The sequence below is a fragment of the Aythya marila genome (genome assembly GCF_965140915.1).
Source record: "Aythya marila genome assembly, chromosome: Z".
Classification (NCBI taxonomy): Eukaryota; Metazoa; Chordata; class Aves; order Anseriformes; family Anatidae; genus Aythya; species Aythya marila.
The window spans coordinates 69,772,539-69,788,265 of NC_139080.1; the positions used below are offsets into that span (position 1 = coordinate 69,772,539).

The window sequence follows — 15,727 nt, forward strand, 5'->3', positions numbered from 1 at the left end:
CAGCCGGCTGCGCTCCTCGCCGTGTTTCTCTTTCCTGGTAACTCGCTGCTAAACGACGGGTTTGAGCAGTACCTGGTGTGTTATCTGCTGACTGGGGCTGCTTGTGACAGGTCGCGGTGCCTCGTTAGGCAGCCTGCTCCTTCTGGGTTATTTAATGGACTCTAATGCGCTTTCTCCAGCAGTGTTTGAAGTGAATTCTGTTTAATAATTACCTCCCTGCCACATTCGCTCTAACTAGTGGAATTTGATCATTGTTCTTTAGAAAGTAATAAAAGGGTGCCACGTTGATCAAAAAATCGAAAATAACCCACCCTGCTTTTAGTGAAGGCAAATGTTTGCAGCAGACTGAAAAACTTGGTGGGTAATAGCTATCTCCTCCTCGCCAGAGAGGCTGGGATTACAGGTGTAATTGCAGCTAAGCTGATCTCTTACTTAGCTGGGCTCCTTCCGATGAACGGCATGCAGGCTTCAAAATGTAGCTACTCTGTGGCCTTTTTCTGGCTTTCTGGATTTGCAACAGCTTCTCCTACAAATCCTCTGTTTTCAGGTGCTCAGTCACCTGATGCTCCTTGTGTCTTGATAAAACCGGTCTGGACCAAACTGAAAGTTTCTGGACTTTGAAGAGAATTGAGCAAGCTGCAGATAAGACTCCTCCAAAGTAAAGGGGCTGGGGGCAGAGAGCTTGCCAGTCACTGCTTTGAGCAGTTGTGTGGCCTAAATGGCCTGGATTTGATTTTTAATTGCAGTCGTGCTTTTGGCCCTGTGAAAATGACATCTTGCATATGTGAATTTTCTGGTCTATGGAGTTCTTTGGTAAGCCTACCAAACTGCTCAGCATGGACTGACACATGCCCACATGGGTTATGTGGCTGTTTACAAAAATACAGGAAAGCATAATGAATGCTTAGCACATTCCTGGCTGTGTGGGCCAAGATGAGTGCTTCTTTCCTTTTCTTCATGCAGACTCTGAAAAAAACATAGGAGAGATGCTCCGATGCTCTTCACATAAGGCACAGAGCATCCTGCATCTAACCCCTCCGTTTTAAGGTGAAGCACACCTCTCCAGTGCAGGGCCTGTGGTGCTGTGTTGCCAGAACTTTGCACAAGAAGGGAGACAAATCTGGGGAGAACTGCAGCTGTCCTGCTGGAGCTGCATAGGTATTTTTGTAAGTGATGTTTTAGATGGAAGCTGGTAGTCTTACCATGCAGACTAAGTTGTGTCTGAAGATGTTACTGTCTTATGCTTTTGTGCACGTACTTAGTTTAATCTCAGTCAAACAGGCCTGCAGATGTTTGCCCTTTTTTTTTTTTCTTCACATTTGTTTTCCATAAACCCTTTCTAAATGACTCTTTATTTTTCTTGCCACTTTACACTGTAGCTGTCACTTCCTTTGATAAGTATGTGTATGTGAAAGAATAAGTGATGTTTCGATTGCAACAAGAACAATGACTCTCTTGTATTCGTCTTGCTTTCCAAAGCCTGGTCATTTCAGTTTTGAGTGGGTTTTGAATTTCCTCAGGCTTCTCAGGGAAGAAGCGTGTAAGTGGCTGGTTTTCTGTACGTGTATGTGTGCATCCTATAAGTTCAATATATAAATCTATTCAGTACGTAAAGTCTACATATGAAACAAAGACAGTTGAGTTCTTATGGGTCATGGAATTAATTTCATACACTCAGAAAATTGTGTTTTGTTTTGTTTTGCCTTTTTTAGCAAATACTGAATTTGAAGGTTTGGATTTATATCTATCTACCAATAAATACTCTTTTCACAATGCTTTTTCTTTTTTATTTTTATATATCAGATTTAAAAAAAAAAAAAAAAAAAAAAGTGTAGGAAGAATTATGGATGACTCTATGACCTGTATGTTCTGGAGGCTACAAATTCTTCTAGTGCTATAAATCCTTCTAATGTGAAATTAAGTTGATTTATTTTAGCCAAAGGTAAAACATTTGGGATTTAGGTAATAAGCAAGTTGGTTGGCAAATTAAACAGAATTATTCGGTCATTTTTAGGTTATTTTTATATCTTTTACTGGAGCATTTATTGAAAGACACGATTAGGGTCTTTTTTGTATTTTTTTTGTACCCCCGTCTACTAGGAGAATGTCATTCAAGCACATAAGGTGCTTGTCTGGATATGAAGGCAATAAGTGAAGTAATACTTAGGGAAATATCATCCTTTTTTTTCTGTTTTGTTGCTTATGTTTTAAGGCTTTGTATTCTAAGCAGAACCTCCAAACTTACTCCAAGGCACAGAAATTCCTGTTTCTCCTAAGCTGGTTCCGCTGCTGTCTGACAGCACTTCAACTTTTGCAGAATGCAGTGCAAATGGTGAACTGGAATTAAGTTTGTCATTAACCCCTCCCTTAAAAAACATAGCCATAAAGGATTGTTTTTAGGCGAAGCTGCTGTGATTCAGATATGCACGTCCCAGACATGGGCAAGCCATGTTGTGTCTTGCTGGTGCAGGAGAACATGGAGGTGTTCAGACAGCATCTCTGCAGTGATCTGGAGATGCACATGTGATCCTGGTTTAGTTTAAATCTTGGACCCACAGGCAGTTTCTCTCTTCAGAGACGTGGAAATAGCAGCAGGGAGCACAGGGAAGAGGAGCGATCCCCTTGAACTCTCATCCTTTCTGGTTAATTCTGTGCTTGGGTCAGGCAGCTGGAACATCCTTGACCCTGCTGGTTTGGTTCAGCTTAGTTTTGAGGAAAGTGACTGATCTATGAGATTCCCCAGAAGGTCTTAATGCTTGCAGTTCAAAAGAAAAACAAATTATTCTGTCTTCCAGTGAGCTTGGCTTGCTTTGTTGCATTTTAAACTAAAAATAAAAGCTGCAAGGAGGTAAAACCACAGTAAAATCTCGCTTCTATCCCACAATCAGTTTTAATTTTCAGTACTAGCTTTCTTTGTTCTGCTGCATGTTCCATGTCAGTGGTGAGGCCTTTCAGTGCGACAATACGTGTTTGATGTCAAGGTGTGATGTGAGTTTGTGGTTGAAGTGTTGCTGTGTAGATGTGACTGCTTCATTTAAAGCTTACATTGAGCCATGTAGCTCCAAATCCATCTGAGGAACAAACACAAACTATGTCAAAAAATAAAAATAAGACAAAACCCCCAAAACAAACAAATAAAAATAAAGCTCCAAAAGAAACCCTGAGACAGAAACTTAGCTCAGCTCTGGTCAAGTTAAAACACATGTTGGGAAAAAAGCTGGGAGCATTGACTGACAGATGGAAAGATGCCATTTATTTACCAGTCTGCATTTTGAGGACAAACCATTTTGCACTGAAGAGAATTTCTTCTCTTTTCACCTTCTCCCTCTGACAGTGCTTCAGAGAAAAAATGTCATTGTCACCATCAGTGATGCGAAGGAACGTATAGGGAACTTTGCAAGGATGAGCACAGCTCGTGTAGCCAGAAGCTATATTTTGTGTTGATGGAGTAGACCCACATTTGAGTCCAGGAACTAAATTAGGTAGGAAATAACTTGCTGCAGAAAGTGTTAAAGCCAGTAATCCAATACCAGGCTTCCCACAGCACGTTTATATATCATCTCTGTCACTGCCTCGGTCTGACTTGGTGATAAATGACAAAAGCAATAAAGAAGGTGCTCATCAATCCATCATGTTGTGGAGTAGCTGAGGGCTGCAGCTTGTTCTCTGCAGGTTTTCTTTCCAGGCAATCTTTCATCTAGTATTACATATTTTTTAAATGTTCAGGTATTCCTCAGCCACCTTCTAGGCTTATACCCTCTGGTTCCTTTCCTCTTGCAAGAAATTTTTTCAGTCTTCCTCTGGTGAGTTTCCCACGGACCATAGTTCTTGCTGTACTGTGTAAAGGGTCTAAAAGCTTTCTATTCATTCTTGCAGTTATGTGGGAGATGAATGCCTGACTAGTTATTTTTTTCTGATAAACAAAGCACATTGAACTCTAAGGCTTTCCCTGTAGAGCGCTTTCCAAGCGCTGTGCTTGAGTCCCTTAACAGCATTTTCTTAAAGAAGCTGGATAGACTGTTTCAGGTGGAGGTGAGGTCAGTACTTCGTGGCTACAAAGGCGCTCTTCTGCTCCTGCTTTCCAAGATATTTGTGTGCATGCCCCTCGGCTCAGGTCCGGTTCCTTTCTGGGAGTCAGTGCACTGTGGTATCCCCTTTCCTCTCTCCCGTGTTGGTGGTGTGCATTCCCTGTTTCTAGACGTAGGAGTTTGTATTAAAGTGGCATGTAGCACATCTCCCCCAGTGACGCACATCACTCTGTGTGATTACTCTGTGCTCCTGTGGGTTTAGTCATCAGCACTTTTTTTTTTTTTTTAAGTAGTGATTTTGCTTTTATGTCAGTGTTTTCCTAAAATAACCTGTGGTAGCACTAGGCATAGTATCCTGGGGTTTCCTACATGAAATAATCCCACTAAGCAACCGTGTTGCACAGGCAGTTTCCTTGCAACAAGGGACATGTTATGTGTAAGGGCGTTGAGTAGCCTAAGCACAGATGCTGGTCTGGAGATAGGGTCTCCTGCTTATTGTCCAGTGCAAGATGACATGCAGTGGTTTTAGCTTTCATTCTCTTCTTGGAAGCTTGTAACAGATGTTTCTAGTGTTGTCTTTTTTCTTTCTTCCCCCTCTCTCTTATTCGGATTTCCAAGTCCAAGGATAAGGAATTTTCCTGCATCGTTTTCAGTGAGCTCTTTTGGGGGAAGCTCCTCCTAGCTTGTCTGTTTTCTCCTCTTTTATTATGTACGCTTTAGAATTTATCTACAGTGTTGTGATTTTTTTTCTGCTTACTGTCCTATCAGAAATCTGATTCTCTTCCTGCCTTTGGAGCCTTTTTCTCAGGTGGCAGCATTTTCCTGACTTATATTTGACTCAGGTTGTCCCCAGATGACTTCTGCATTTTGGTCATATTGCCTGTCTCCCAGAGTTGTTTTTAATGCTGCGTTTCATCACTTCAAATTGTCATTTTTCTGGGCCACTTGTTGCCCATAAGGTCCATCCTGAGCGGGCTCAAAGTCCTTGCCTGCTTGGGTAAAGCCCTTTGGAGAAACTGCTTTTGCAACGCCTATTGAAACCAGATGAGTAAGTTACCTTCGTGTATTTACTTTGACTCAGCTGCAGTGTGTGGAAAGAACAGGATGTGTGTCTAGCATACAGCCCTGCTAAACGACAAAATGATGTCTTTTGATCACTTCTTGATCTTTTCTCTCTCTTTTTTTTTTTTCCCAGTCTTTTTGCTTGATGGTGCCTTTAAGTTGTGAGAGGAGGCTGTGAGGAAACACACCCAAGCAAAGAGCAAAAACTAATCTTTGCATTATCACTATGTGATAGGGAATTTGCTGGAAGCATACTTCTTTTTTCTTTTTTTTTCTAGGTGTGCATACAATATTCTTCCCTTTAAATTAAATTGTATTGTTGCCCACTGATGCCTCACTTGTGGAAGTCCCATCAAGTCTGGTACTCACTAGAGTAGAATTGACCCCTAATTTCACTTTTTATGTTAATTTAAATATTTTTATTCTCTTGAATCTGAAAGAATGCATGTGTTTGCATATATACATCTTCATGTATGCATATTCCCATGTATATGTGACTATAGATATAAAAGAGCATGTTTGTATTTTTCTGTATGTCTTTGTTTCTTTTCTTTTTTTTTTTTTTTCCTATTTAAACGATTTAGTCTGAATGATGTATGTGGAAGCAGGATTAGGATTGTACGGTATGCTGATACTGTTTACCTGCTTGGTGTTTTTTTAAATACCACATGTATGATATAAAGTTCATGCCACTTGCTTTGTAAAAACAAGGTAGTTTAAGATGTGAAGCAACTCAAAATGATAAAAATAAAATTGACTTGAGTTGGCCAGCTTAATCAGTCCCCGGAGGTTTCACATACAGAAGATTGCTGGAGGCATTCTGAATACTTTGCTAAAAGCAGGTGCTTAGGAGAAACTGAATGATTTGAGCTTCTGGTGTTAAAGTAGGAGGAGCATGTTGTTCTGTAGGGTTGTATTGGATTACACTGGTAAGGAAATAGGACTTCCAGTTTGTGTGAGATTAGGTAGCAAAAAAATCTCTGTTCCTCTTTGCATTTTTGACTTGGCAGAATGTGTCACGTTTGAATGCCTTGGCTTGTCATGATGTAATTCAGGAAATGACACTGTCCTTTTTCTGCAGTACTTTCTCCGTAGCATGTGGAGATAAGAACTGGTACGCTCTGTTAAGCAGTGAGTATGGAAGTGCTCCACTAACCAGTCCCTGAAGTGTTTTGAAGGAGAATACTTCCTCAGTGCTGAAATCTTTCGGGAGCTTCAGAAGAAGACAGAAGAATACAAGGAAATTGCTCAGATTCCTCCACGTATGAGGAGGGCATATGGGAAGTGTCTGGGTATAGAATGGAAAGGCTCAGTGGGATCGAGTGCACCCTCAGCAGGTTTGCTGATGGCAACAAGCAGTGTGGTGCAGTCGACACGTTGGAAGGAAGGGATGCCATCCAGGAGGACCTGGACAGGCCTGAGAGGTGGGCCTGTGTGAACCTCATGAGGTTCAACAAGGTGATGTTCAAGGTCCTGCATCTGGGCCAGGGCAATCCCAAACACAAATACAGGCTGGGCGGAAATGACTGAGAGCCCTGAGGAGAAAGACTTGGGGGTGCTGGTTGATGAGAAGCTAGACACGAGCCAACAACTCGTGCTTGCAGCCCAGAAAGCCAACCACATCTTGGGCTGCACCAGAAACAGCGTGGCCAACAGGGTAAGGGAGGGGATTTTTGCCCTCTGCTCTGCCCTTGTGAGACCCCACCTGGAGTGCTGTGCTCAGTGCTGGGGCCCCCAGCACAAAAAGGACATGGAAGTGTTAGAATGAGTCCAGAGGAGGGCCATGGGAATGGTCAGAGGGCTGGAGCACCTCTCCTGTGGAGACAGGCTGAAGGAGCTGGGGTTGTTCAGCCTGGAAAAGAGAAGGCTCTGGGGAGGCCCTGCAGTGGCCTGGCAGTACCTAAAGGGGCCTACAGGAAAGCTGGAGGGGGACTCTGTGTCACGGGGTGCAGTGATAGGGCAAGGAGTGATGGCTTTAAGCTGAGAGGTAGTAGGTTTAGATTAGGTATTAGGAAGAAATTATTTAACAGGGTGGTGAGGGAGTGGACCAGGTTGCCTAGAGAATGCCCCATCCCTGGAGGTGTCCCTGACCAGGTTGGATGAGGCCCTGGGCAACCTGATGTAGTGGGTGGCGTGCCTGCCTGTGGCAGGGGGATTGGAACTGGACAGTCTATAAGGTCCCTTCCAACCCAAACCATTTTATGTCTCTCTGATTCTAGCCCTCTCTGAGACTGTTGGTCTTCTTTCTTTCAGGATCGAAAATACCTCTTGTGAGATGAAAGATTTTCTTCAGAGCTTACTTAAGATGCCAAAGTGTAAATCATTACAAAAACAAATTTGCAGGGGAAAGTGCTTAGAGTTAGCATTCCTGGACTGTATCTGCTACAAAAATAGCCTTCAAATGTGAAGCAAAGGTGTGAGTTGAGTAGCACGACCTAAGAAAAACAGCTTGTTCATGTTATCCACTTCTGAAAACAGTGTTGATGTGGAGGAAAGGAACGGGGTTCCTTTTCAGGCTTCGTGGATATTCACAAATATTTAGGGAATTTAATGCTCTCTAGATGCTTCTGCAAGCTGATGCAGAAATTCTGGGAGGCAACAGAGGCCATTGCATGTACTGGTGCTGTAGTACCATACTGGGATCGTTGTTGCTGGCCTAAATGCATGAGTTGTGTGCAGCACATCTCCACCCACTCCTGAGGATCTGTCATTGGTGTCAACAACAGCCCTTCAGAAAGTAATTACGACACTTTATCACAGAAGGGGATGGAGTTACAGCTTGAGGAAATGGCACTCACAGTTATGTTTGACACCTGGATCGTGGGGACTTAACTGTGCCAATAGCAGATGCTGATTGAGAAACCAAGTGGATGACCCAAAGTTAGCGGAGGAAGAGAGGCACAACCTTCCAGAAAAGTGAAATATTGGATACCCTGTGGGAGGCACAGGGAGGGAATATGCTGTTTGTGCCATTGCAGGGAGGGGACAGGCTTTCATTGTAATATAAGTCCTAAGAGCTGTAAGTTTTGAGAAAAGAGCTTTTGAATTGAAACACAGCATCTACTCCTCTTATGGTTTCCTTTTGTTGTTGTGTTTTTTCTCTTGTGTGAAGATGGCTTTCCTGTGTGAACAATACCAAGTGAAGCAATTCTTGCTTTGGTTTCTGTGCCATTGACTGCTTTAACTGTAGTTTCTCTTTTAATGATGATGAAAGTAAGTTAATCACTGCCTCATTTTCCCAGTAGAAGCTGTGTCCATCAGACCTCCCCAGCCAAATCCTTGGTCAGAAATAGGCTGAAGTAGCAGGTAAAAATACTGTAATGTTAAAAATGCTCTTCAAGACAGTTAAGTATCCTCATGTCTATGCTGGTTCAGACCTCCTTTATTCTATCCCTCCTATATTTTCTTCTATCCAAGATAGCTCCTTTTTTGGCAAGTGCCTTGAGGTTTCTTGAAACCACTGTATTTTTCATTCAAGCATTATTCTTCAGTAGGAGCAAGTAGATTATCTTAAAAGTAAGTCCTCCTCCTCTTCCTTCCCCTGAGTCTGGAAGGATAATGGAGATATATCACACTAATTCAGTACCCCAGGGGTAGACTATGAATTTTATTGGTTCGAGAACTGAGCTATTGCATGTTGAAAGATCTGGTGTAGTTGTAGGTGTTGTATATAACATTTTGACATTGCAGGCTTCTGTTCTCCAGTTAGATGTTAATGTTCAGCTTCTATGAATTATATATGAACTTATTCATGTGAAGGAGAGACCGTTCCTTAAATTCAAGATAAGTATAGGCCTCAGTCTCATCAGTGACTCAAGCCAGTGTGGTAGAATTGAAATCACCACTCTTTCTTGACAGGAATCTTTTTAAAATACTTGAAATTTGTAGTAAGATAGGAACGGTGATTCCAAAAAGTGGCACAAAGATTAACAAGTTCAATTTGGGAGCCTTTCTTTAAATAGTGTGTTTTATTTTTTCCTCTGGTCTGCCTTGTATGAATCATTTACCTTTAGTTTCCGGATCATGTCAATACCCTTGTAACAAACAAGCTAAAGAAAGCATTGAGTGTACTTATCCAGCTGGCCCAGGAGCTTGTTTCTTTGGATTTATTTATTTTTAAATTCATGTTTCTAGCTCCGTTTTTCACTTGAGTCCTGTAGTTTTGTACACTTCTGTCTGTGCTGCACTTTGGAAACAGAGCACTACAGGAATGAGAGGTAGGGGTTACCATGGCAACTGCTCTTTTTCTTTCCTCCCTTGTTTTGTTGTGTTTCATGGTGATGTGAAGTGTTGAGATGTGCTAAATAATGTTGAAATTACCGTGTTAAAAGAGCAAGAGCACTTACCTTGGGTTAAAAAATACTAATAATTTGGCCGACATTTAAGCTGTACGTGGTGTTTCTTTTAAAATTATAACTTCAGTGGAGGTAGGTGGGTGCTATTGTAGTTAAGAATAACTGTGTTTTTTATTCTAGTCTCTTCAAATTTTTTTTTTTTTAACTGCATTTTCATGTTCTGTATTCACTTTCTGAAAGGGGCAGTGAAAAGAGCTGCACCTACTAGGGAATCCAGCCCTCCGGCATGCTGGTTGTGTCATTGAGTGGAGGAACTTTTTGTTTTATATGAAATGCTGCTGTTCTTTCCTTAATGCATTCGAAGACTTAGGTGTGTTTTGGAGGGAAATTTTGCTTTCTTTCCTCCAGGGCGCTGAGCAAATTGATTTGGTCTCTGTGTGCGTGCGATATGCGTGCACTGTACCTCCGTACCCCCAGTGATGCACCCTGTGGTCTCAGGACTGCATTAAGACCTTTCCCCATACTGTAACATTCAGAGCATCACCAAATCTTGACGTTTTGTGAGGGATTCCAGGCAATTGTTTCAACACCATCGTTTTCTGACAAAATACCATCATGGCATATGAAGTCCTACTGTGCCTTAAATTCTGTTACAGTTTGCCCCGCTGATTTAACTCAAATTCTTTTTTTTTTTAAACCCAAAGATGTGATTTTGTTGTTTCTCCTTTGTGTGAGGAGATGTTTTGGTGTGTGTCTAAACTTGCAAAAGTGTTAACAGGGCTGTTTTTTCTGTGCAGGAGACCTCTGTGTTGTTTACCTGGGTTTTCAGAAGCTAGTTACTGACGTGTGACATTGACACTGCGGTGTGTGAAGTTGTGCACGCTGTGCTGGGCAGGCAACCCGCAGGAGTGATGCAGGGAACTGTGCATGGTATTTGAGGGCTGGAAACTTACAATATTTAGCTCGGTTGCCCAGGCACGACGAAGATTTGGTTGTGAGGATGCTTAGAGCGAATGTCAAATAGTTTTAGTGGAGTTTCCTTAAAACCGAGGGCCGGGGTGGGACCACCTTGTGGTTGGTGTTGTGCTGTTTTGTTCTGAATACTGCCAGCTATAGCTCTTTGTTTTGCCCAGTAACCCCGAGTCAGCTGGAGAAGGATGGTAAACAATTGACAAAGTTTCTCTTTGTAAAGCCTGGATTTGAAAGCAGTAAATTGGAGAAGCTGTTGCAGACAACTGCTGCAGGGTGTTAAGTACCATGTCTTTAGTATTCATGACACTGGTGTGCACGTCCTCCTTGGGACTGGCTGAGTCTCCCTCTGAGCTCTCCTGTTTTTACCTGCTACACGTTTCTCTGCCCCTGCCTTCCCTCTTTGCTTACAGACGCCGCAGAGCTGGCATTTCTCTGCTGTAGCCCTTGTTTTTTTAATCCACAGTTCAGTTAATAGCGTGGGCAGTTGTACACTAGAGGACAAAAGAGGCTTCAGCTTTAGATAAAGCCAGGGAAAAGAGTGTTATTTAAGTGCTTTTCAAGGGGGTTGTCCGTAATGGCAGGTGATGTGTGATTTTCTTCTTATCCCTATGGCATCTTGCTGAAATTCTGAGTTGGCTGTCACCAAAAGATCCCTGCTGTGCCTTCCAGGAGCATGAGGAGGTACACCCCTTCCTTCCCTGCAGGTACAGGACCTCGGGGGGGTTCTGACAGATGCTGATCTGTAGGACCAGGACATGCTCTAGGTGCTGAGTGTGGTGTCCACACCACTGCACTGGGCTCAAGGCCTTTGCAGGTTTATGTGAACTCTAAAGTGTATTTACCTTGGGAAGGCAAAGAGGGGAAAGCCGTGCCATTTTTGGCTGGCATCTGGTTTATATGGGCAGCCTTCATCCTCTAGCCTGTATGGAAGCTACTGGAGTGCTTAATTGTTGTCCCTCAGACAGGCAGATGTCCATGGTTCGGAGCCAGAGAATGGGAGGCTGTGGTTCCTCTTTGTTGGGCTGGGAGGTACAGCCACCCCAGAGGCCTGTTGGTGTGGCATCGCGGGTGTCAATTCCCATGCAAGAGCCACTTCAGTGGAAAAATGAATTCAGTGGACGGAAGGGGAGGAACTGCATCCCTCCAGGCTCCCTGTACAACTCCACGTTGTGAACAGGATGCCTCCTCCTCTGAGGATCTTCTGGGGAAACTGTCAAGAGGTTAATTTGCCAAGTTCTATCCCAGTGCTGGAAAACTTCTTGGAAAATTGCCCTCTTGGAAATTTCTTGTTTTCTAGCAGTGAGCCAGCATCTTGTCCCAAGACACCATGGTCCTGTCTGTGGGCTAAAACTGAAGGAAAAGGAAGGTGTTGATGCGTTCTGGGTGTAAATGTGAGTTAAGCACTAGCCATCTGTCGAAGAAAGAAAAAAATCTCGTAATGCCAGGGACTTGTTCTAAGCAGAAACCACGTGCCTTTGAAATCCTGTGCCCAAATTATTTCAGAGGTGGGAAGTCTGTCCCAGCTTTCTGTTGAGAGGAGAAAGTAAAGTATATACAAAACTTACCTTTTTTGTTTATTGAGGCCTGTACTCAGCCAGACTGTATTGTCACTGGACATATCTTACAGCATGGAAGGAGAGGACCTCACCGTGTTGGCTGAAGACTTTCTTCTTGTTATATGTAGGGTGTCTAGGACTTCTGCTGGATGTGGGTATGACCTGGGGACAGCCTCTTGACCAGGTAGAAATGGCACTTTTACCATGGTGGTACAGCCTGCTTGTGCCACTGTTTCTTGCTCCCAAAGTGCAAAACCCTGGTGGAGCAAAACGCCGAGCGTGGGTGGCTTCGTTGCCCCTGCAGCTGCAGGTGCCCTGGCTTTGCCTGCACAGCAGGGTTTGGGGAGCCTGCTCTGGGTGAAGACAGGGGATGGAGGACGGTGAGGGTGCTTTTCTGACAGGTGAGGACCTGTTCATTTGTCAGTTCAGGGCTTACCGTGCCAGGGAGGACGGAGAAACAAAATGAGGCTTGTTGTTGACCCTGGACTATTCGCAGCCTGCTGATGAGAGAAAGAGAGAGGTCCTTGGTGCAGCACAGGGGCTCTGTAAGGTTGCCACAAGTCAATCAGGCCTACGTAACCAAATCAGTGCTTTCATGATTGACAGTCCAAGTATATCACTGAATTCATTTGACTCTGCCTCGTTATTCAGTGGCTTGTCTTGTTTTCACTTGACTGGTTTCTATGTTGTTTCCTAACAGTGACATCTGAAATACAAATGAATAGGGATTCGAGTGCGCTGCCTTGAAATTACAGAGCTCAGATGTTTTGAAAACATTTCTTTTGGGTATCTGTACCTATATATAGAGCTTGCTGTCATGCAGGCAGTTTTGGAAGCGTAAAATACCACGCTATCCCCACTGTGCAGGGGGAAACTGCGTTATGGTCAGATGGAGCATATCCTTGTAGCTCTTTTTAAAGCAGGGATAAGCATGGATGGTTAGTGAGTAAGACGAGAGTCCCAGAAAGGACCTGGCATGTATGACTGATCAGTAAGACGCTCAGTAAATGATGAGAAAATCTCAACAGGTTTCCAAATCTCAGTGGATTTGCAGAGAAATGGAATTCACAACGTGGTAAAAATGAACTGTAAGACACTGCAGTGAGAGAGGAAGGTGTTTTAACGCCTGACTTCTTAAAGCTTTCAGAGATTTTTCCATCCCTGCCCTGCCATTGTGTGAGGCGTCCTGGGCCGGCCACAGCTTCTGGTGACAGCTTCTCTGGTGACATTTAGCAAGCATTGCACAACAGACTTCTAAACTTATCCTAGGTTATGCCTTGCCTGAGAGAGCACACCAATATCGCACACAGGTCTTCGCGTGTTTCTGCTGAATTGGGAAACAAGCTGGCAAGGAGCATGGCTGCGTCCAGCATTCCTCTCAGTGAATAGTCACAGTATTCAGACTGCCCTGTGGTCACAGTCCTAAACACAAAAGCTAAATGTGTCTGTGTTGGCAAGCTGTTACAATGGAAAAGGAGCTCAAAGCTGTGTAGCAAATGTAAAATTTAGTCCTGCAAGCTTCCTGTGAAAAGAGAACAGTGCTTTCAAGTTACTGATGAAAAGTCCCTCTCATCCATTAGCTTGAGTGCTGCTGTTTGTATAATCTACCTGATAACGACGTGTTTTATATTCATTTTTAAAAAAAAGAGAGATTTTAAAAAATGTATTTTTCTCCAATCTGTGAGTGCTTAGCCTCTGGGCATTTCCTCAAAGCTATTGTCTTCTAATTATCAATGGATCTCTTCAGTGAACACAAAGGCAGTCCTGCTGAGCAAAACAGCCTGCTCGCAGGACCAAGGACAACTGCAGGGGTGAGCGAAAAGGCCCCTACATGGCAGAGACGCGGGAAGCTTAGCTTGTGTTTTGGCCTGTGTCACATCATGAGCATGCTCTGGAAGAGCAGGAGGGGAGGAGGAAATAACCTTCCCAATTCTGACCAAAATAAAACTGTTTTGATTGTGTTAGGGTGACTTGGCCTGAGTTGTCTTGGTGCTCACATGCCCTTTAAGTCCCACTGATTCATTGTTTGGAAAGTAGAGACTGTTTGAGTTGGCTTGCACAACAGCTTTGAAGCTCTGGTTTGCTCCACGGCGTTGCTAGATTCCTTGTTTGTTTGTGCTCCGTCCATCTACAGGCAGTTGCACTTCCTCCTCCCAGCCTTCAAGTACACAGCAGCAGCAACACCTTCTGCGCAGAACATCCTTGCCATTGTGTGCCTGTGTATTTTTATTGAACTGATCTGAACAAGCTGACTTCCATTTTCGGCTACTCTGGACCCATCTTTCTTCCCCAGCTGCTCCAAACAGCCTCTTCAGAAACCACTGCTACTGTGCTGAGACGTGGAGCCCTGCAGGGCTGGAGCAAAAGCTACACCATCTTACAAATGCTGACAAATAGAAGTGTTGTTTTGGAAACCTTTCCAGGTCCTGAGTTGAAATAGTTTGGTTTAGTGATCCGCCAGAAGTCCAGGGGGCCCTTCTGTGTTTTAGGGTCAAGTTGGGGAAAGTGGCTGAACTGAATAAACACTTGCTGTCTTTTTTTTTTTTTCTTTCTTTCTTGAATTCTAGCAGTGATAGCAAGTGTTCTTAATAACAGAGATGTTTTTCAACTTGCTGAGCACTGTCTTTTTTCTTCTGGGAGGGGAGAGGTAAGAAATAACCACCTGAAAGACAAGATAAGATTTGCCACTTTGTGTTTTCTGCTCTGCTTTCTGTTCCACTGTCAGTACATGCCCAAAATAAGCCCCTTTGAAGGTTGAAATAACCACCACCACCTTGCCTCGCTGTCGTAGCTAGCTGTAAAAACAGTTGCAAAGAGAAAGGAAGATATATGGTTCTTCATGGTTGTAGCAAACAGGGCAAGAAATGCTAGACATACCTTTTAATGAGGGAGATTCGGCTTTTGCACATCAAGCACTGGGCTCCTAACAGCAAGGGCTTGGAAGGATACAGGGTGAGGCTGTGGATTGTCTCTCCTGGGTGGATTTCTGGAGCATGTTTGGCTGATGCCTGTCAGGAATGCAAGATTAGCTGAGCTCTTGAGGCCATTTGCTGCCTGGATTTCTGTAAAAATTAATGTATTACCTACATAATTTCATTACAGTTAACTCTGGAACGTACTGAGGTTCATGCCCAAAATAGTACATACTTCTGCAAAAAAACAATTTTGAGCAATGTAGGTATGTGCTACAGAAATAAAACGCTGTTTAAACCATAGCCTGGATGTTTGAAACCAACTGGGGCAGACTTGTTACTGCTCTTCTGCCTTTCTTCATGAGCTGGGTTTCAGTTTGCAGCTCTGAGAAGAGGATTTAAATCCTAATGCTTCCATCATCCTTTGTGTTCAGGAACATCCTCGACTCTTCCTTCCTGAGTAGGTGCCTTTTTTGGGAGAAAACCATGTGAGACCTCTACATTCCCACAGGGATTTGTTTTGATAAATGCCAAGATTCTTCTGTTAATCACAGAATTTGTAGCGTTCTCAGAGTGGAGCTGGCGAACGTTTCATAATTCTGAAGAACTCCTCGTAGTTCTGTCTTTGGGGAGAGGAAATGCCTGTAGCCGGAGAGTAGGTTGCAGTGTTGGCTTGATGCAGCACAGGCAAATTCAAGTACTCCCTCTTGCTCTGCGTTGTTGATGCCTTATTTAAGTTGCTGATGTACAGAGCAAAGATTTGTAATAATTATGTCTAGTTAAGAGGAGTATTTACGTTGCTAGAAGTACTGATGGATATCTCTTCTCACCAGTAACGTTGACAGGAAGCCTGGCAATGTAGCTGAGGGTATAATTTACCTCTCATTCATTCTTTGTCTTGA

The 15,727-nt window shown here is 43.4% G+C and overlaps 2 protein-coding genes across 4 annotated transcripts in view; one reads left to right on the forward strand and one right to left on the reverse strand.

The window, feature by feature from the left end:
• The window catches only part of ACO1 (aconitase 1), a 340,782-nt gene that overhangs the window by 55,312 nt on the left and 269,743 nt on the right, over nucleotides 1-15,727 (reverse strand). The window lies entirely within an intron of this gene.
• The window catches only part of DGKQ (diacylglycerol kinase theta), an 89,700-nt gene that overhangs the window by 823 nt on the left and 73,150 nt on the right, over nucleotides 1-15,727 (forward strand). The gene's annotated exons all lie outside the window — the stretch shown is intronic.